General features: G+C 41.6%; 1 pseudogene; it reads right to left on the bottom strand.

Annotated features, from left to right (window-relative positions):
* Positions 1-2,428: 2,428 nt before the first annotated feature.
* On the bottom strand, positions 2,429-12,793 carry LOC103160669 (annotated as a pseudogene).
* Between the last annotated feature and the right edge of the window lie 9,336 nt (positions 12,794-22,129).

Below are 22,129 nucleotides of genomic sequence, written 5' to 3'. Positions count from 1 at the left end.
AACTGAATTCATAAGGTACCCAGCATCACACCCAGGAAAAAGCTAATCATTAATTTCTCTGGGTAGTCTATGCATCTCCCATAAATATTTCTATAATCACAAATATATGTATGCAATGTCCACATGTATGCAATGCACACTGATATGAATTTTAAACCAGTCCAAACTAATGTCTATGAACCCATCATGAGCAAAATCTTTACAATTGTCTCTGTGTTCTTTCCTCTTTCTTTCTTATTTATTTATTCATTTATTTTGGATGTGGGGGCAGGGTGCATGTCTCATGTAGTCCAGGTTGGTACTGAACTTGCCATACAGTGGAAGACAATCTTTTATTTATTTATTTATTTACTTATTTGTTTATTTGTTTATTTTGGATGTGGGAACAGGGGGCATGTCTCATGTAGCCCAGGTTGGTACTGAACTTGCCATACAGTGGAGGACAATCTTGAACTCCTGACTCTCATGGCTCCCCCTATTAGGTGTCTATTTCTTTAATACCCAACATTTTTGAAGACACTAAAAATAAGTGAGGATGTCTTCAAGACTTTCTACTTGGGGAGCAAATGGAATATTAATGACTTTAACCAAGAAAGGAAATGAAAAATAGGAAAAGATTATAGTATAAAATATAATTTGTTTCACTTCAAAGCATTCAAATTTAAAACTCCCAGTTAGATATGCCAGAAAAGAAAACATGAAATTGGAAACTTCAGACAAGAACTGGACAAAGGTTTAGAACCGAAGATAGACATTTGGGATCAATCCATCCATAGGTAGGGTTGAAAGCCAGGGATATAGAAAGGACACAATGAAGGACAAGACACGGAGGGCGAAAGAACCCTATAGCTTCTCTGACATTCAGTCTAAAGTGTGAGCACCCCCGAAGAAACTAGAGAGAGAGAATAGCACGGAGAATGATAGACTTAAATAGAGACTTTCGCTGGGCAGGCAGGAGGCCTTCTGTGGCTGCCCAGATGGGCAGTGGAGGGGAAGATGGAGCAGTGGAAAGGAGATGCATCCAGAGAGGCAAAGGAAGAGCCTCTGTGCTCCCTACAGCCAGCAGAGCTGCTCCTACCCCTAGTGGTGGTGATGCCTGTCCCCACCCCTCCTACTTCCATAGAAGGAAGGCAAGCAAACTCTCTAAAGGCGGTCCCCTCTTTCATTTGTCCTTGAGAACTAATGATTTGTCCAGTAAGTTCACTGGGAGAAGCATCGCTGTGTGTCCATTTCTCCCCTAAACTCCTCAGATGCCCAGGCTCCACCCACTGTTCTCTTATGCCTTGTCCATAACACAAGCTGTCCAGACACAGGACCAGGGCTAAGCTGCTCCTCCCGGCCGAGGAGTCCTGTGCTTCAGGGGTGGGGAGGATTTGGTACACGTTACCATATTCCTCAGGTCTGTCAAATCTCAACATGTACACATACAAATAGATTTGATCTGACTCTTAGATTTACTTAACTGGATCTCAAACTCATGGGGGAAAGCTGTGCTGAATAATTATTGCTTAAAAACATGTTTGATGGAGATTATTATATTAAAAAAAGAGATAAGGACCCCAAGCGCTCCAGTCCTTGCTTGGGAGATGAAGAGTTTGCAGTGGCGAATCTCTCAATCGGCCTTTGCTTTGTGCACACAGGCATACTGGGGAGAGGAAGGTGGGGGGAGACTCATCCCAGGGGAAAAGAGAACAGAGGGCCCTGAAAGCACTCCACGTACTGTGCGATGACAGGCTTAAAAAGAGCCTTCTCTGATGAGAAATAAAGACTGCCATACGGAAACAAAAGTGCACGGGTCCACATGTATGCAATGCACACTGATAAACAAGAGGCAGCAGAGAAATCCAGCTCAAATGTACTTCTTCCCAGGTCTACTAGCCCTTTGCCACTTAGTCCTGTCCCCCACTAGCCTATATGGTTTTGTTCCTTGGCACTTAATATTTTCAGAGAACAAAACAATTGCCATGGAATGCTTAAAAGCACTTGCTAAAAGACTAGATTGGCTCAAAGAACAAAGCACACATATTTTTTTTAAGAAAGCTAATAACAGCATATAATTCCATCATCTCTTCTCTTGGAAGCAGTAAGGCCTTTCCAAATCCAGCATCCCATATACCCAGGGGTTTGGGTGAGGAGTCTCCGGCACAATGCAAGCAGCAGAGGGGAGTCATGACACCCATGGCTCAAGGACTAACAGATTCACTGGCTTCATCATTGAGTGCCCTGGGGATCAAAGTGAGGAAAACAAATTGGAAGGGCTGTTGTGGTACGCAGAGATCATTCTGGCCCTGAATTCTTCCACAGGAAATCTAGACTCACCTGCCATTTGGGACACACAGGCGCCACTGGGGCTCTCAGGAGTGTTAAAGGGAGAAGTGCTCTGTGCAGGGCATCCGTTGCTATGTGCTCCGTTGTGGCAACCATGATTCACCATGATTCACAAGGGCATAGCTGATCCACTACTGCTTTCAGCAATAATCCCGCTGGAACCTCGCTCTGCTGTTAGAGGGATAATTACCAAAAGATCCCTGAGGCCAGTTCTTGCAGTTTTCACATAAAAATCACCTCTTGCATAAGACAAGAAATTTAAAATCATTCCTTCATGGATACCATTGAGTCACTCTGTTACCTCTGGGACAGATGTAAATTATGCATTCTTTGATTCTCTTTAAATTTTTAGAGGCACACAGGGACAAGAGAAGGATCTCACTGGCACTAAAAATATAAGGCATCCCAGAAAGAAATAATAACTTGTGTGTGATATTAACTGCTGTTCTTGTTCCGGGAGCTCCTGCTTGGTCAAGACCATAACATAAAACACAGAAAACTAACAGCAGGCTTGCATGCTAATGACTGCTGGTGACAAGGACTCATTGAATGTCACTGCTCAGTGGCCTCCTGCTGTCCATTTTTCTTACAAGAGTGACTTCTTTCAGAGAACTGGTATTCCCCTATGAATTAGCACCCTTCCTGCTATCTATAACCAGGAAGTCTCAACAATGTCTACATTAGAACCCACATCTCCTTACACTTGCTTTGCTCTATTCCACACCTGAAATTCAAGAGGATGATGTGAACAAGAAGGTAGCCTTTTGTAAATCCTCCAGAGCTAGTCTGATTTTTACCCCTTGATTCCAAACCTCACTGCAATGAATGCATTCATATTTCAGAGCAGGGTGTCACTGTCAAAATTAGCATGAAGAAAATGTAATGGCTGTCACTGCAAGACCAAAGAAATGTGTGCATGCTCTGCTGCTACGATGACCCAATTCACACCAACATCTGTTCGGCAGTGATGAACTACTCCAGATGTGAGCTGGCAGCACAGCACCGCAAGGCTGCTACCCAGGCATGCACAGAGAGATATGGCTGTTTCTCTCTGTGTGTCCACATTCGATAGGAATTTGGTTGTTCTTCCAGTTACTATTCCAATACAGAAGGAACCCTTTAATATTCAAATCCATGGCATAGGCACATTGTTTGTCTCAGATGCCTGGGAAATTTAGGACAAATAAAAGCAATAATATTAATAAAAAGAGAACATCCAATAACTCTAGTCTTGACAAGGAAGTTAATTCATCTTCCTGACCTTCACAGCTGCTGCTTCAAGTTTGAGGAGTTCCCATACTGGGGGTAATGGGAGACGAACTTCAGAATCCAGCTTCAAAGGGTTCCTGAGGCAAAACTCATTGTGCAATATTAATTTTTCAAGTTGAAAATTACAGACGTTTGAAAATGACCATCCTCCCAAACAGGAAGGAAAATCACTGTTCAGTTGCTAAAAATGTGTGCCACAGTCACCGGAACACGTGCCAGTTCTGTATAAAATGCCTCAAAGCCCTTGACCTAATGAGGTTAGTGACAAGGAAATGAATGGCCAGAACAGAAAATGAAACTTGCAAAGAATTTTCCTCATGAACTACCATATTTCTCTTGTCATTTAACCAATTTTCATCCTCAAAATTACAACATGGCCTGCAAATCTTCAAGGCTAATGCTCCATTTGACAGACTAAGTGCTATTTAGAAAGTAATAATATGTGTCAAACTGGGGGGGGGGAAACAAGAGACCACGTGACAGACGCTTCAGGTAGGTAGAGGTCACAGAAGGTTATAAAAATGACACTTAGGAAAGTGAACTGCCAGACAGCTTTCCACATCCAATTAGAGCAAGTGCATCATTGCCAGCAGGGTCCACAGATGGGAGACTCTTGGCGGCCAGAGCCTTCACAGCACATACTCAATTAAGTGACCTCCAATGTGTGATGCATTCATTCCACTAAAATTAATGCTGTTCTTTCAAACCAAAGCTTAGAGGGTGGTAATGGGAATGACTTCGTGTGTGCATCACACATACTGCAATTTACTATAAACTGAAATTATGAGAGATAGAAGAACACTCAGAATTCTGAAACTGCCACAGCTGATTAGAGCAGGCACTTTCATTTTCCATGTTGATCCCAGTCCAAGCAATGTGTTCTTTAAACATGCATCAAGCCTTAGGAATCTGCAAAGTGAAACCCCCGGGTTCTCACCAATATACTTATCACAGTGTGTCCCTGTGGACACTCACACAGATTGGATTCAGGGCAGAGTCACTGGGTGAGGAGGATTGGGACAATAACCTGCATCTGGGGTGACACACCACTGAACACTCTCCTGGTACCTCTTACCATCCTAGAAACTACATGTCAGAGGGAACTGGGACAGGGAGGGAAAGAGACCTGTGAGACACATGTTTTGTTTCCTTCCCTTGTGGAAATTTCTTCCCAGTGGAGCATAATCAAGATGAGACTAAGAGCACAGACAGTACCAGAGGATAAAAGGTAGAAGGACTCAGTCAGTTTGCTGAGAGGTGGGAGGTGGGGCAAGGAGAACAGCCAGGGACGCGACAATGGATCCTGGAGAGTTGACAGGAGGAAGAGACAGGGTGTATTGTAGGAGCTGTTTGTTCAAAACTTATGGCACTAACGTTCACATAGATTAAACTTTCAAACCGTCACAGTTTGAAAGCATACTGGGCTGTGAGAGGAAACACGCATGTTAAGGCTGGAGTGAATCACCTGTTGCTTTAATATCACTGACAGAACCACCATGAAGAGGCACAGGTGACAGAGATGAAGGTTTGTACAGGATCTCTGAGGAGTGAACAGGGAGACTTGTCCCATCGCCTGCCTTTCACGCCTGCGCTGTCCTTGGGAAAGGAAGCAGGCACCACCTGATTTACCCAGGAGAACTGAGAGGGACCTTGCCCACAAGAGCACGGTTTTCAGAAAACCAAACATGGAAATGTGAAGACGCTACCCTGTCTGTGGGCCTCCTGCCGGGCTGTGGGAACAGGAGAGCTGTGAACCCAGGGAAGCAATATAAGGTAATTCTGAAGATTTTGTTACATCATTCCCTCCAACCACCGAGAATCTGTTTTATTAATGGGTCCTGAGATGTGGCTTTGCCTTCTGTGGCCTCTGTTTGAGAGGAGCACTCTTGTGGAGAGCATCACGTTACAAGATGCTCTTACGTGGTGGTTCTGAAGAAGATACGGTGTGTCCCCGTGGCTCAGAGCAGCAGGATGAGGACTGCCTCAGTAACTGAGAAAATGTCCAGATGTGGTTCTCTTCACTCAACAGAATCCCTGCTTTGGTCAGATGAAATTTTACTCCAGTTCCTCTCAGTAAAGTTATCCCACAAGGGCAGCCAAGACCATGACACTGGGGATGAGGGAGGGAGGTATAACCATTTTACTATGCTGAGGAGGCAAGTGCCTTGGCAGGAGAAAGATTCTGAAAATGGCTGCCAGAGATGTGTTATATTTTTAATACTCTTAAATCAACAAAAGTAAACAACAACAAAAACCCTGAGGAAAAATTACACTTCACATCCTTTTCAAATGAACTGAGCTGGTCTAATGGACACACTCTGACAGGAAATAACGTAACAAAACTGTTTTCTCCAACAAAACACGTATTTAGGAAGGTTAAGAATGGAGAAAGTAGGAATTTATAAACAGCAGGATTAATTGTCTAAGAAACTCAACTGCAACCTCATCTCTTTCCTGCTGAGATGAGTACAGCATTAGCTGGGACTTCAATCACAGGGCAGTGAAAACCACTGAAGGCAGAAAGGCAGTATGGTGGCTTGAATGAAAATGACTCCTTTGGGGTCAAATGACCATCTCACAGGGGACACCTAAGACCATTGGAAAACACGGATATTTACATTAGGGTTCAGAATAGTAGCAAACTTGCAGTAATGAAGCAGCAATGAAAATAATTTTATGGTTGGGGGTCACCACAACATGCAGAATGTATTAGAGGGTCATTGCATTAGGAAGGTTAAGAACCACTCCCATGGGCTTATGTTTCAATACTTGGTGGAACTATTAGGGAAGGGTTGGAACATTTGGCCTTACTGGAGGATTTGTGTCACTGGGGACAGGCTTGAAGGACTCAAAAGATTGGTGCCATTCTCGGTGTGCCTCTCCCTGTCTCTGACTTACAGATCAAGAAGTGGGCTGTCTGCTGTTCCTGCTGCCATGCCTTGCTTCACAATCCTGGTCTATAATTTCTGAAACCATAAACCAAATTGGACACTTCCCTTTATAAGCTGCCTTAGTCACAATGTTCATCACAGTAATAGAAAAGTAAGACAGAGGCAGGGAGCATGTAACCTTACCCAATGCTCTTAAGTCCCAATTGGTTTGTCACTCAGCTTTCTCTTTTCTCCAAAAGACCTCCCACACCTCACAATGATTGTAGATTCTCTAGCATATGGTCTTGTACAATTCTATACTTTTATTTGCCTCATACCTCACCTGCGATTGTCCTTTCAGTACACTGTGCGCTCAATAGGGAAATCAGGAGCCACCTATGATAACTGAAACCACAACGTGTGACTCCAGCTAGTAGTCTACCTGGCAGGATGTAGAACTTTGGGAATTTCCAGACTAGACAAATTGAGATGGGAACCTCATCATAAATATGGACAGTACCATTCCAGGGTGGGGTTTCTGAACTGCAGACAGAGGGGGTTTTACCTTGAGCTGAGCATTGGCAGCCATAAAGGTCTGCTTCCTGACTCAATCTTTTACTGATACAATTTTCCCATCAGACTGTATTGAACCATCAGTGTGCCTAAATAAACCCTCACTTGTTGGATGACCAAACAGGACGATGGTACCAATGGTAAGCCAGCATTTACTCAGCCCTGCTCTGCTCAGAACCAGGAGAAGACGAATTCCCTGCTGGTGGATCAGGTGCTTTTGTCTCTTTGCCACCTTGTGGTTTAGGGTTTTCTGCGTTGGCAATTGAAGTTGTGGCAATACTGACGTTGAAGTGGCTGCTGACCCTGGGTCTCATCCCCTTGACTTTCCTTGTCCTCTTCATTGCTGTCCTCTCCAGGCCGTCTTTGGTCTTTGGCGAGGAGGGCCCCTGCAGAATCATGGTCTGTAACCCCAATGCATATTCTGTCTCACTGGTCTACCTTGCTCTCCTTCACCCTGGCTGTCACTTCTCCTTGCACAGGAGGGTTGGAATACTGTGGTTGACGCCCATAGGGTCTCCGCAAGTAGTTAGGTGGGAACCTTTGCCTGCCACAGGGCCAGCATTGTTGGGCTTGGCCTTCAGTAGAGCTTTCTGATCCCCCATTCTTGTCCCCACTCTCACTATTCTAGTAATTTTGCTGGTAATTTCATGAAGGACCCCTACGACATGGATAGCGTCTATAATGGTTACGGTCTGCTGCATATTTACTGCCTTGAACTGGAACTCCACCAGCGCCTGTAACATCTGCTGCCTCTGCAACCTTTTCTCCTTCAACATCATCAAACCCTACAGTCTCTCCATCTCCTTTCTACACTGTGAAGGTACTTCCTGGGGTTATTCTTCTTTATGGCAGTCTGGTGTACAAATATGTCTTCCTTGGCTTACCATCTCTACCATCACCCGGTTTGGTCATCCAACAAGATGAAATGAACATAAAATTCCAGCAATAAGAAATGAACAAAGATTGGAGCTGAAGACCTTAAGCGCTTGCTTTTTGCCCATTGACCAGATACACTAGAACTATCTGAATTATCTATGCAGCATGGGGTTTGTATTATTTTTACTTAAAGATATCTCTTTTTGGTAATGACAAACATGTTTTTGTTTTGTTTTGTTTTTTAAAAAAGGTCTGGCTTTTATCAATACATCTTTAATGGTTTTTAAATTGTTTCATATCTGGTCAAGTTGAGATTTTTAAGAACTTCATTTTTAATTTGGAATAAAAGTTTACAACTTGATTTTTTTCAAAAAAAAGTCAACAAACTGCAAGCAACTGTTAATAAAGGTCTTAAATAAAAAAAAAAAAAGAAGCCCTGCCTTCAGTCACTTTGTATGAATTGAGAATGGTATTGAGAATGGTAACTAATACTTGCGCCTACTTCAAATTGGGATGTGTTTCATGTAAAAGTCAGCTGGAATTTGGCAGAGTTAGTATGCATTGCTCCACAAGGGATAACAGCCTGCTGGCACTTTGAATTAGACTGGGACCAACATGAGCTTCTTCTCTTCTGTGTCATAAAGACTAAAGCTATGTGTAGGCTGATTTTCAGTCACTAGTGTGCAGAAACTTTAATAAAACCAACCTTAAATGAATACATTTGGATATTAGAAAAATTAAATATCATATGTGAAGCAATAATATTTCTACCGTCACTGAGTCAGATTATAGTCATCATGACAGCAAGAATGTAGTTACACTTCCTGTGCCCCACCCCCCCACCCCCCTACCACCTTCCACCCCCGCTAGTACATAGCCTGGCTTGTGGTCAGTCCAAAATTATCTGGATGAATAAAGCAATTGAGATCAAGACTGTTCTCTTTGGAGTTTTTAATCCATTTATTATCCCAGTAAAAAGTTGTTAGAGCACTTACTCTGGCAAGGTATTTTACAAACCACCAAGGATATAAATGTAACAACCAATGTTTGCCAGAGGCTGGAGAGTAGGAGAGCAAGAAACAGCGGCCAAGTAAGGATAGCCTTTCTTCTGGGAATGTGAGAATATTGGGGAATAAGACAGGAGTAGTGATTGTACAACACTGTCAAGCACTGGATGTCACTGAGTCACTCATTTTCAATTAGCCATTTCTATGTGACATGACTTTCAGTCCCCCACCTCCAAATAACAAAACAAAGAAGGAGATGGCATGGTCCCTTGTCCCAAACCCTAGTACATAAAGAGATGGATTGAAGTATGACAATGTCAAGACACATGAGGAAGCTTCTACCTCAGAACTGTATCTGGGCCACAGCTGCTCATGAAGCAGGCCAAGAGCCAGATGGAGACTGTGCATAGGTAATGAAATGAGTGTCCAGAAAAACCTGAAAGGATGTAGTGGCAGCAAAATGGATTTGATGAGTTATATCAATCTGTCAAAAGATAAGCAGGGTTTTGTTTTTTACGTTAACCACACAATTCATGCAAGGAATATTCTAGACCCAAAACTCATTTATATTATCACTGGCTGACTTCCTTCTCTGTTAGTTGACAACTGTCTGTTCCTTGTCCATACCCTAATTAATAGTTCTTACAAAGCAAAAACCTGAATCCTTGAAGTCACACCACTGCAGTTCTCTATCCTCAGTCACAGAACTCATGGAACAAGAGAAAAGGGAGGGGGATGGGAAGCAGAGATTCAGTCAGTTCCACAGGCAATTCAATAAGCAGGCATGTATGATATGTCATCACAGAGAGTAAGAGAGAGAAATAGCACATAGGACAGTCGTTTGAAACAATGAGGTTTCTAATACAAACAAAATACTGAGGCCCACACTCAATTTGGGCTGAGCAACAGGTTGACATGGGGTGGCACCAAGTTGAAGACAAGCTGGCCTTGCTTAAGGCCTGCAAATCTAAACCAAATTTACCTCAACCAAGAGATGACTCCAACTTCACATACATTCAATATGCAAGAAAAAAACCATTTGCTATCCTGGATGATACTGTACTAGGGTTTGATCTCAGAGCTGCACACACTCAGTGTGCTCTGCCACTGAGCAGCTGTTATCACCAGCAATCCAATTCTTCATCACAGTGAATGCAATACCAAATAGTGACCCATGGTCACAGTGGCCAAATGGTCTAAGAATGTCTTCTTAGAAAGGCAGCCTGTTGGAAGTACTATGGAAGAGGTATATTTCAGTTAGTTACCTTGTTTCCCTATTTTCTGGTTTCTACCCACATGTGCCTTCTTATCTATGTACTTTTTCTGTTTACCTCACTCTCTGTGGGAGTGCATCTAGCCCATCCTGGCCACAGCTTTATCAGCAAAATCTACGGGTACCATGCTTTAGTGGGCACCTTTGTTCAAGAAATTCAAGTATCATCTCTGGCTTCATTTTGGCTCTGCTTTCCTCCTTCTTTTATACTGGTTCCAAAAGGTTTTCCAGATTCCATGGGGTTACATAAACACACTAGATCAGAGACTGCAATAGGAAATAGGAATTCTAGTTCATTGTTTTATTTCTAGTCTAGTTGAAGTTATAAAAGAGAATGGTGACTTAACAGATTATGAAAAATTCTATTTTTAAGAGAAACAATGGGTATTCAGAGTAAGTTATCTGTACCCAGAGATGCTCAATGAAGACAATTCTATACTTTGCTGGAGACATTTTGCAAAGATTCATGTATCAAAAAGCCACTCCATTTTCTGACTTTTAATATCCCCCTTCCAACTTTTCCAGCCCTTAACTCCTATGACCATGCAAATACTATACTAATGCTAGAAACCACACACCGGCATTCTCAGATGTAAACCAAGAGGCAGCCTCCAGTGCCCAGCAAATGCTTCCATTACAGAACCAATGTCTTCCTGTTGGTCTTTGCCACGGGGACCTACATTTCTGTCTCCTGAAGAGAACAAAAGAAATCAGTGGTAGATGAAGCGGAGACTGGACAGACACTGCATTGTGCTCCATAGAGAGAACACTGAGACAAGCAAGAGCCGCACAGGCTCTAGGTGACTGTGCCTTGCAGTGGAAAACCAACTAAACACGGTCAAAGGAGACCAGATCCTAAAAAGCTGAGAGGCAAAAATGTCATCATATGACTTCTTTGTACAAACACGCCAGAAGAGTGCAAGAAGCACCAGATGCTTGTTTCAGAGAACCATGTCTGCAGAAAAAAGGACGAAATTTGGAGACATGGAAAAGGCTGGCAATGCTCGGTATGAAAGAGAAATGAAAACCTACATCCCCCAAAAGCGGAGACCAATGTAAGTGCAAGGACCCCAATGCTATGAGTCTATGTTCTGACTCTCGACCCTAGATCAAAGGAGGACACTCTGGCTTATCCATTGGTGACACAGCACAGAAACTTGGAGAGATGCGGGCCAGCACTGGTGATGATTAAAGAAGTCCTTTAAGAAGAAGGCTGCGGAGCTGAAGGAAAAACAGGAAAAGGGTATCACTGCCTGGAGAATTAAAGGGAAACCTGGTGCAGAGAGAAAGGGCCCGGTCAGGGCTGAAAGGACCAAGAAAAAGAAAGAAGAGGATGAGGAAGATGATGAATACGTTGGCTCTAGTGAAGTTCCTTTTCCTGTCTATGAATCATTCAACAGCCTGCCCTGTACACAACTCACTCCTTTTAAGAAAAAAAAAAAAGAAAGAAATGTAAGGCTGTGCAAGATTTGTCTTTAAATTGAGAGGGGGAAGAAACTGACAGAGAGAGAGAGAGAGAGAGAGAGAGAGAGAGATACATTACTGAATGTGGCTTTAGTTACCCCTGTCCTGGTGCTATTTTCAAGAGCCACTGACATAGCCTGCTACAGTCTGAAGGTTGTAAATGGATATGGAAATGTAAAGCAGGTTCTTGTCACACAACATACAATTAGTTATACATGAGGACAGTAGTGTTTTTTGTTTTTTCCATCTCCAGTTATTTCTGATAAAGCATATGTGAAAATAATTGTTCTGTTAATGGAATGCCACTCTGGAATTTTAGGGGGGAAACATGCAGCTGTTTTGTTGGCATTCTGAATGCTTCTAAGTAAACTTGTCTCTTTTTTTGTTTGTTTTTCAAGACAGAGTTTCTCTGTGTAGCTTTGTAGACCAGGCTGGCCTCAAACTCACAGAGATTCATCTGGCTCCGCGGCCAGAGTGCTGGGATCAAAGGTGTGCACCACCACCCCCCAGCTGAAACACGTCTTTTTTAATTATAAAAAGAAAGAAAACAGAAACTGGAGCAAGAATGTTCTTGGAAACAGAGAGATCAGAGTTAAACTTTGAAGGTTCATGATAAAGACAACCTAGGGCAAGGCTAAAGAAGGGGAAATTCAAAGTCCTTGAGATCTCTAAATGAGATGAAAATAATACGGAGCAAAAGCAAACCAACAACGCTTGTGGTTCATACTTGGAAAGGAAGACTTTCAATTCATGAAAACTCCAAGAAGCCTTGATCCCAGTGCAGGCTGCAGTGTTAGACATTAAACCGTCAACCTCTCCCAAAGAGGCTCTAGTGTACAAGTTCAAGGCGCTTCTTAAGATGACCAGCAACATGACAAGCAAAGGGCACCAGGGGTGGTCCAGTGAAGGCTATGTGTGCAGGGACACCCCAACCAGTGACTATCCCTCTGGTAAAGGAAAGGCAACCTGGAAAAACCTAGTGCAGGTATAGACAGAGAATGTGTTAGTGGGTTTCTAGGATCTACAGTCTGAGGACGTAACCTAGGAAATCATGGCATTGAGATAAACAGCAGACTTAAATTACCTGCCACATCAGAAAAGATTAATAACTGGCAGTCTTCATTAACTTTCATGCTCATTGGATTTTATCAAATTCCACTCCTTAGCGATCTGTGTGCAGGGTCAGTTGCCCCTCAGCTCCTGCTCGCCCTTTTGACTGTAAAGCTATAAGCTCTTTTATCACCAACAAATAACGTCACATGGCATTAACAGAGCAGTACAGCTTAATTCTCAACGTAGTAGATTTGGAGCAGCTGTTACGTGGGGTATTTTCAGGTGCTGACCAGAATAGAATAGCTGCTCTAAGAACAGTTCTGAATGCTCAGGTGAATACCTAAAAATACCTGCTTCTTCTCCTTCCTATAGCAGTGAAAGTCATTTTCAATCACCCTACAAAGGACGGGATGGCAGTGTGTGTTAGCCTCAGTTAAGCTGTTTCAAATCCTACCCACACATCTGGGGGGATTCATCCAAATTCTGATGAGCTAGCCAAAAGTGCCTCAGCACTGCCGCACTCCTGGACGGTTGCACAGTCTAAGTAAGTGCATTGAGAACCCAAAGAACTGAGAGGCTTATTCTTAGAGGGGAGATTTCCACATATTCTGCTCCCCCTGCCATGCATGTGCTGCAGGTACACATATTTACATAAGGTTGGATGTGTTTATTCTGGAAACTTGACTTTTAAATTTTCACATATACACATTATCTCGAAAGCTTTATTGGCATTCAAAAGCCTGTCAATTTAATACGGCTTGGCCTTTAGGAGATATTAATGGAAGCAGGTGGTAAGAGAAGTTAGGATTCAGGGCTGAAAGATGAGGTGTGACCTTATCTTCACACAGTAACCTCTTCACACAGGTTACTGAAGAGTGGGTGTATTTGGTATACCGCATAGTATCTCACACCTAAGCATAAAGGCAGAATGGGGGAGAGGGGTCAGACTTGAGCAACTGTAGCACTCCGTAGATCTTAATGATTCCTTCCATGGTCACCATTTCATTGGTTTTATCTTATCTGAAGGGTGAAAAACTGAATTTTCCACATCTAATTTTAAAACTTGCTTTATCTTTTGCTCACATGCATGTCTGCACCACGTGCCTGGGATCTGCACGGATCAGAAGAGGGCCTACCCATAAATTTGCCTATATGTCCTGGAGTTGGAGTTAAAGATGTGGTGAGTAGCCCTGTGGGTGCTAAGAATCGAACCTGGGTCCTCTTCGAGAAAAACAAACAATCTTAACCACTGAGCCAAACCCTTAGACCTGTATTAGTATTTAGTTCAAAATTTTATCACTGACATGCGTACTTACTAAATGAATGAGGAAAAGATTTTAAAAACATACTTTCCAAATATCAGTGGTTCTCAATTACAAATGACATTTCCCTACTATTCAGGTGGAAGATTTTTCTTATTTTTGTTTTAATAGTAAAAACATGAAAAGGAGATTTATTCAATACACTGGGAGGAGGGACAAAGAAGTCCTGTGAGCCCACCTCTAGTCCATCTTCACAGTCCTATGTAAGAGTAAGATGTAAATAGAAAGCAAGGAGATGTATAACCAAGCAGTCCAACCTAGATGTGGCCCTACCACTGTCATAGCTCCAGATCATCATAAGCAGGAAGACTCATCTGGCCTTTACTCCAACTCATGGATGCCAATCTGCCTGCAGTGCAAGAGGCAGCCTTGCAGGATGCAGAACCTTCCTTCCTACAAAGGGATTCGGGACCGAATAGAGAAGATGACGACAATGGGAAGGACACTACTCTTCTCTTCTGTTCACAGTTAGTGTTAACACTATTACAATGGTAGAATCTATCTAGTTTGACTTACATCTACATTCATATAAATTTGCCTATAATGCAAGCATACACATTCAGGTAATTTATATCATATCTGCCCCCTTGGAAACAGAAAATACCTTCATTTCTAGTAGCTATCAAATAAGTATAAAAGTTAATATATATTATGTCACATATAAAAATAGATTCCTCCAAATAGCAACATATAGTAAATGTTATCCTATCTCTATGAGATGAAACTATCAGTTACTAATAAAAGGTTAAAAAAAACCGTATCTTCAGAAAATTTTACATATCCCTCATAACAGAGTGATCATGCTATCACAGTTCCCAACTACACACACACTGCACCTCCAGACCCTCACCTCCCACCCCCATACCTCCTACCTCCAGATCCCCCAACTCTGGACACCCCATGTACAGACCCTCCCTCTAGACAACCCTCACCTCCAGACCCCCACCTCCAGACCTCAGACCTCTGTTAATTTTGCATCTATGTTCAGAATCCTACCCATACAAACTTCTTCCCAGTGTCCTCTGTACTAATAAACCCTTTTCATCTTTGAGAATTTCACACTTGTATAAATGAAATATGGTCATATCTATCCCCATTTTCTCTCTAAAATCTCCCCAGATACCTCCTAACATTGCTTTCCCAACTTCACATCTGCATTTCTCTGTCTCCCTTCCTTCCTTCTTTTTTCTTTTTCTTTCTTTCCTTTTTTTTTTTTTTTTGATACTCCACTAAGTCCAACTAGGGCAGCTCACGGACACATGAGCCATGTGTGTGTGGAGCCATGCACTGAAGCACCTGAAACCTAACAGTGGCCACTCTGTCAAAGAAGAATTATTCCTTCTTCCTTGGCAGCCACCAACTGCTAATAACACCTCAGTATGGGATATGGTGTGGAAAGCACTTCCCGATCTATGCTGGAATTTCGTCTGCCTTGATCTTGTACAGGTCTGGTGCAGGTATTGATAGCTTGTGTGAGTTCATGAGTGCAGTAGCTATGTCATCTGTCATGTCCAGAAGACAGTATGTCACAGCACTCCTCCAAATCTTACATTCTTTCTGTCTCCTCCTCCCTGAGGCTCAATGGTGATAGTGGTGGTAGTGCCAGTTCTGTGCAACTGTGTGCATGCGTGCATGTGTGCTTGCTTGTGTGCATGCATGTGTGTGTGCATGCATGGTGTGTGTGCGTGCATGGTGTGTGTGTGCGTGCAAAATGTCCCATGTAGGGATGAGTATTCACAGTCTTTACACTCAGCATTTTGATCAGTTAGATCTCTCAAATAGCTACAGGACACTGCAAAAGGAAGCCTTTTTTGTTCAAGCAGAGAACAACCCAGGACTATGGGTATAAACACAAATACTAAGAAGGTAATTTAAAACATGACTGTTTAGCAAACTAACAATAACAGGTACTACCCTGGGGCTTATGACCTATCCGACCATGGGCTTTTGATCAAGACAGGAAATTCTCTCATAAGACATGAGCCTCAAATCCAATAGCAAAGTTGTTAGTTGTAAGAACAGTCATGTCACTATTGCATCAATGCATACATCTTGCCACCAGGTCAGTTTTGAAGCATGGAGGGTCCGGTGCTGGGCAAGACCACTGATATATTTTATACCCCAGTAGCCTGCACAGCACCCTTCCAGCACTATCAAAGCTAGCTAGCTGGAAGGAAATCTCGCAGTTGAACAAAACCCCTATTTAAATATTAACTCTTAAGAAGAAGAGCTCTGGTGATGGGTATTCCCAGACATCAGGAGCATCTCTCCTGCTGGCACCACACACTTCCCTTATGTCTACTACAGCACCACAGACATTTGCATAGTCTACGTCTGTTCTTAGACAAAATGTCCTTTCTAAGAGTAAGGGCCATGCCGTATGTGTTCTTGTATTCCAAGCACTCCAAGTCTAAATCCTTCCACACATGAACATGTTGCTGATTGAACACATAAGAACTCAGAACATAAAACTCAAAGTATCCTGAAGACTCATGAGCAGTAGTTTTCCCTCAAATGTTCCTGCAGGTGCACAGAATGAAATGGTGGAAGCTGAAAATCAGCAGGGCACAGGCATTGCCTATTCCTCTCTCCTCCTGCAGCCAGAGTTACGGACAGCATGAAGTCTGCTCAAGCCTGGGGCTGAGAAACCCTAATTACCTCCAGCTAGGGAGGAGCTGGCAGCAACAGTCACTGCAGAAGCCCAGAAACAGCTCCTACCATCAGTTCTGCTCACGGGGGTGAGGGTGAGTGAAGGAACTGGGCTGGAACCACTGTCTTCACTGCATTTCTGGTTTGGAAGGAAGCACTTCTTCATACATACCTCCCTCTACATACATTCCTTCTCTGCACATGTTCACAAGGCCAAAGGCCAACCTGTGTTCTAACACCGTAGTGGAAATGTATAAGCTTGTGAGACAGCCATAGTGTTACCTTTCAGAAAGCATGTCTAATTTATTGTGTGCAGCAGGGCCAAGGGCCCTGTAAGAAGTACGTGTAAAAAGTTTTGCTAGAAGATGAATATTCAGAGTTGGAAGTATAGGACTTTAAAATGAGATGCTGACTTTGGGATCAAAATATCACCCAGAGGCTGTATTCCCAACACAGTTCCAGGGAAACTGGACTTGCACCACTATTCCATTGTTCTGGGTACGACTTTAAAAGCAAAGAAGACCAATGAAGTGACAAATATCTACTTTATTTGGAATATTAGAGTTATGCTTTAAGTCATTGAATTTAAGTTGACAAACCTAAGTTGGCTAGTAGGGACCTCTCGTGGCTATTTTTTCTATCCATTTCCTCTTTTTGAAACATTTCAACATGGCTTCATCTCCAACCTAACTACAATCCAAGTTCCCAACCCCCCCAAATCATTATCTTCAAAAAGGAACCAGCTGTCCAGCTGGCACAGTTGATTGACAAGATCACAGGCATGAACTTAACTTACTGTCTCCATCTCAACCACAGTGAGCTGAATAACAAATTAACTCCCAGAACCTTGGGTTTAGGATCTTGTTACAGGAGCTTGTACTGGATTACCTGGGTGGGTATGATGTAATCACACTGCACTGACAGAGTTAGTAGGGGTTGTGGGAGACGGATTCAGTGGGAAACACATGTGTTCTTGTCACTGCTAGTTTTGAAGATTGAAAGCAACCATGCAGGAAATAAGTGTGAAGAGCCTCCCAGAGCTGGGACGAAGCTATGAAGGACTCCTGCCTGTGATGTCCAGCATGAAGACAGCCCTGCTGACACCTGATTTTGGGTCTTCTGACTTCCAGAATTACATCTATTCTGTTTTAAGGCCATTATTTTTGTAGTAATTTCTAAGAACAGTGATGGGAAATAAACAGACCAAGCAGAGCTCTCCCCTGTATGGTGCCACCTAGAATAAATCCTGGTTGATCATTGCTGTTACTGATACCCAGTCACATGACTCACTAACACCTAAGAAGTCTGCATCTGACATTCGTTATACCCCTCTCTGAGTGCCCTATAGGTGGGGATTCACCTTGTTGTTCGTTCCTAGTCTCTCTTCAACTCAGGCCACTCTTCTCTCCAAACTCTGCCTAAGCAATTCTGCACCTTCCAAATTACTCTTAAGTTTTCTGAGACACAAATAAGAAAATATCTGAAGATGCTCGCTCATTGTGAGCACCACAATAAGTATGTCTCTTTCTCCAAAGAAAAGGTCTTTCATAGTCTAACATCATATCACATTGACTCTTCTATTTCCTGGAACTAGATTTGAGAAACAGAAGAACTGCACTTTGGATTGTGACCCCTTTTCCTAACACTAAGATTTTACCTTAAAAGATAGACCTAAGGCTGCAGCCAAAAGTCACTCCAAGTTACTCCAAAGATGGTGACCCACTTAACACTACTTCCATGACAATGTATAGGCTTCATCTTTGTGATTATATAGAATGCTGATTTCAGTTTTCAGCATGGACAAATTTTCATAATTTCAAATCATTTTTATTTCATTTCTCTGGCCTATCTCCAATTTCCTAATATTGTATTTAAATTATGGAGTTGAAAATTAGACTCTAATGTGTGCCATATCAATGTTGAACACAGTGCATGACTTATTCTGTGGCTCTCATATCCTACATTTTTGTTAATGCAATTCCAGATCATGTCTGCCTCTTGGATAATAGCCCTATATTACTGATTTATATCCCTGAAAGGCAGGTGAGAATGGTTTTATACCTGCAAAATGCCCGCATGTCAATTCCACCCTTTATGATGGCTTGGATAGTCTATCAGCTTTTCCTAAACTAATAAAACTTCAGGCTTTTACAAAGAGCTGTCTGGTGCGTAGACAGTACAGCTCAATTCGACCTGGTGTTCCTAATCTATTATTAGAAGCATTAGACTCAGATCAGAGCTCCACAATGTTCCCCAGCAATTGTCTTTATTTTTAAACTTGCTACGAAATATTGGCACATAATAATTTAATTTTTATAAGAATTAATACTCCTCTCTTGTCCATTAATAAAACTTCGGAGTAGAAGTCACATGCATCAGAAATAAGGATTTAGACAATGTGGCTACAGTTGTAAGCATTTTACTTGGATTCCCTTAAACTCTTAATATTTTAAAGACTATTATGTGAAAGACACAGCTGAAGACAGAGGGTCTTATAAATTGTCTACTTTTCTGGCAGAACAATAGAAATGCAGAACAAAAATCATAATTCTGAAGTGAAATGGTACAAAATGAACGAAAAATTTCATCTCTAAATGGCTCTTGGAAAAAATCTCAATTCAGATTTCGTTCCAATTAATTTTTGTAAATTTGTTAATTTTACTTTCTCACATTGACCTGATAAAATTAGATCATAAAAGTATATATTTATAATTGTTATATACTCAAGAGATAGACTTAATAGTAATTAGAGAAAAAAACACATAAATGAGTGGTTGTGGAGTAAGAAAACTCTGGATCAAAATATTAGCTTATGTGTTCAATGACATTACTTCTCTAGTCATTTCTTTGCTATGTTAAAGGCTAGTGTCAACTACATTCATTTGGTATTGTGAGCATGGCTAAGAAAAATCACTCTTCAGAGAAGGGCTGGAAAGATGGATGGTAGTTAAAAGAGCATACTGCTCTTACAGAGGACCTGGATTGAGTTCTCAGCACTCACATTGGGCAGCTCACAACAGCCTGTAACTCCAGGTCTAGGGCATCTGGGGCCCTCTTCTGGCCACCACAGGCAAGTCCACTCATGTACAGGTACAGAGAAACACAAGTTAATATACATAATTAAACATAAAAATATTTAAAAGAATAAAATTATCAGGACAAAATGCAAGCTTGTAATATGGTTTCCAATAGGTTTTATAACATGGCCTGGAACACCAAAATGAGAAAATAAGGCAGAGATCTGAAGCCTCAATCCCTGTATCTCCTAAAAATGTCACTTCTGAGCAGCTGTCTCTCCGTAAATGCACAAGACTGACTACATCAATTTCAAGTTCTTGCTCTTGGAGGTGATGTTCTAGTTGGCACCCATAAACACACAAGAGAAGCAGAGTGTCTCTAGTCACACAGATGATGAAGGTAACAAGCACTCCCGATTCCTCAGGCTCAGCCCTAAGTCCCCAAAAATCAGACTGTGAAACCAGCAGATGGAATTTAGATACTGTCTTTCCCAGCCAGAACATCTCCATGCCTCCTACCAGATGCAGCATGAGGGAGAAGTTGGATTTTTTAAAAGAAAAGAGTATTAGGCCAGACTTAGGCACCTGATGTAAAATATTACTAAACAAATCAATACGGATAATTCTCAAAAAATAATCTTAAGTTTAATAAACAAGCAAAATATATTACAATATATCTATATAAAATTCAAAAGTAAAGTTAACATTTTACTTACAGTTGATAGCACATTATCACCACAGGAATGGTGCACTATGGGAGTAGGAGGGAGGGACAGTCACAGTAAGCAGTCCAATGATGGACAATGGTCAAGAATGGGTCCTAAGTCTGATTTGTCCTGGCTTCCCTCTTAGATGTGTCTTTTCTTGACCTAAAAGCATCTGTACAGCACATGGAGGCTTCCAAAGACTTAGGGGACAGGCAGGGTTAACCATAAAAGTTGAAGGCAATTCTTGCCATGGAATTTTCAAAGTACAAAGACCAGACTTGGTTCTAAGGCTCCCCATGTGTTCAGCAATCCACCAGGCATCACCTTCCCAACCAAGTGTCCAACTATATATTTCTACAATGGAAGTGTGTGGATGATTGGCCTCTAGACCACTTTACAGGGCTCTTTAGAGCCTCGGCTAGCAGACTAATGACACCTAACCATAGCAGGTCTATGGGCAAAATTTCCTCCTTTTCAGGGAATCTGGTATTATGATGAGGTTCTCCATCCAGTTGAGATCAGTTTTATGAAGGGTGATACAGATTGGCTTACATTCTTCTGCATACAGTTATCCAGTTTGACAAGCATCATTCGTTGATGATGCTGTCTTCTTTTCCAGTGTATTTTTAATTCTTTGTCAAAATTCAAGTATCCATAGGTGTGTGGATTTTTATCTGGGTCTTCAATTCAATTCCACTGGCCACTTTGTCTGTTTGTCTCCTAAAACCAAGCTGTTTTTATATTCTCTAGTGCAATGTGAAATCTGGATAGTGATACCTTCAGCAGGTCTTCTACTATTCAGGAATCATCCTGGAACTTTGGTGTCTCTATATGAATCTGAATACAGGGATTTTTCTACATTTTGTGAAGAATTACGGTGGAATTTTGATGGGGAGTATATTGAATCTGTAGACTGCTTTACTGCTTTTGGTAGGATGGCCATTTTCCCTATATTAATCCTATCAATCCATGAGCATGGAAGATTTTTCTATTTTCTGGTGTCTTTTTCAGTTTTTCTTAAATACCTCAAAGTTTCTATTATATAAGTTGTTAACATATTTAATTCAAGTTCTTCCAAAATATTTTATTTATTCTTAAGGTTAGTAAGAAAGGTACTGATTCTTTGATTTGTTTCCTAGTATGCATGTCATCTATACATAGGGAGGCAACTGTATTTTGTGTGTGTGTTGATTTTGTATCCTGCTACATTATTGAAAGTGCTTACCACTTCTAGAAGTTTACTGGTAGAGTTTTTATAGACCTTTATATATTTAAAAATCATAATTTTTAGATAACTACTTTGACTCCTCCCTTTTATATTTATATCTCCCTGATTTCCTTCTATTTCTTATTTCTCTATATAAGACATCAACATATCTATCTTGAATAGATATGTAGAGAGTGGGATATCCTGTCTTATTCCTTATTTTAGTGGAAAAGGTTAAAATTTTAGTCTATTTTTTATGTTGGTTGTGAGATTGCTGTAAATTTCCTTTATTATGTTGAGGTACAATGTCTCTTGTATCCCTAGTCTCTCTCCTGGATTTTTAACAAGATGAGATGTTGGAATTTGTCAAAGGCCTTATCTGTACCTAATGAAATGAACATATGCTTTTGGTATTTCAGTCTATTTATGTGGTATATTAATTTTATTGATTTATATGAACCACCCTGCATCTCTGGGAATAAAGCCTTCTTATTCATTGTAGATAATCTTTTTG

This window comes from Cricetulus griseus (assembly GCF_003668045.3).
Source record: "Cricetulus griseus strain 17A/GY chromosome 1 unlocalized genomic scaffold, alternate assembly CriGri-PICRH-1.0 chr1_1, whole genome shotgun sequence".
NCBI lineage: Eukaryota > Metazoa > Chordata > Mammalia > Rodentia > Cricetidae > Cricetulus > Cricetulus griseus.
This window is presented reverse-complemented; position numbering and strand designations above follow the sequence as displayed.